The following is a 1,505-nucleotide window of genomic DNA, read 5'->3' on the forward strand; positions in this document are numbered from 1 at the left end:
AGGGACCCCATAGACCCCCATAGGGACCCCATCACCCCCCATATAGCCATTATAGGGACCCATAATCCCCATATAGCACCCATAGGGACCCCATAGACCCCCATAAGGACCCCATAGGAACCCCATATAGCACCCATAGGAACCCCATATAGCACCCATAGGAACCCCATAGCCCCCCTTATAGCCCCCATAGGAACCCCATAGCCCCCCATAGCGCCCCCATATAGCCCCATAGCCCCCATAGGGACCCCATAACCCCCCATATACCCCATATAGCACCTACAGGGACCCCATATAGCCCCATAGATCCCCATGGACCCTCATAGGGATCCCATATAGCCCCATAGACCCTCATAGGAACCCTATATAGCCCCATAGACCCCCATATAGCCCCATAGACCCCCATGGACCCTCATAGGGATCCCATATAGCCCCATGGACCCCCATAGGGACCCCATAGCTCCCCATAGGAACCCCATATAGCCCCCATAGGGCCCCCATATAGCCCCATAGACCCCCATAGGGCTCCCATCTATCCCCATAGGGCCCCCCACCCATTGCATGACCCGGATGTACCCCCATTGTGGCCGCCCGGACCGGTTGAGTGACATTCCCGGTGCCATATTTGGCGCCGCCTCGTTCATACCACAACAATGAGGAAATATTTGACGCCTCATTAGCGCCGCCATGTTGGCGTGACGCACTTAGTGCGGCATTTCCGGCGCCGCCATGTTGGCGTGACGCACTTAGTCTGGCATTTCCGGCGCCGCCATCTTGGCGTGACTTATTTCATGCCGCGTTGTTTACACCACAATAATAAGGACTTATTTAGCGCCGCACTTCCGGCGCCGCCATCTTGGCGTGACGTACTTAGTGCGGCATTTCCGGCGCCGCCATCTTGGCGTGACTTATTTGGTGCCGCCTCGTTTAATGGCGCGTTAATGGGGACATATTTGACGCCGTATGTCAGCGCCACATCCGGGTCATTAATGGAAACAACGCGGCCGGGTCACATTCCAGGATGGACACGCCCACGTGTGACGTCACTGATGACGTCACTCGGTGGGGACCCGGGGGGGGAAGGGCCGCCATTTTGGTCCCATTTTGGGGCTATTTTGCCCCATTTTGGGGCTTTTTGGCCCCATTTCCCCCCCTCCATCCTTTGACCCTTTGACCCCATGGCAACCTTTGACCCCCAGTGACCTTCTGACCCCTAGTGACCCCCCTTTGACCCCATTGACCCCCCTTTGACCCCTATTGCCCTTTGACCCCCCTCACCCCCACCTAAGCCTTTGACCTTTACCCTTTGACCCCCATCTGACCCCTATTGATCCCCCCTTGACCCCTATTAACCCTTTGACCCCTATTGACCCTTCAAACCCTTGACCCCCATGTGACCCTTTGACCCCCATTGACCCCATATGACCCTTTGACCCCCCTGACCTCCCTACACCTTGACCCCCCATTGACCTCCCCTGACCCTTTGACCCCTGACCCCCACCTGA

This window comes from Coturnix japonica, unplaced genomic scaffold (genome assembly GCF_001577835.2).
Source record: "Coturnix japonica isolate 7356 unplaced genomic scaffold, Coturnix japonica 2.1 chrUnrandom645, whole genome shotgun sequence".
NCBI lineage: Eukaryota > Metazoa > Chordata > Aves > Galliformes > Phasianidae > Coturnix > Coturnix japonica.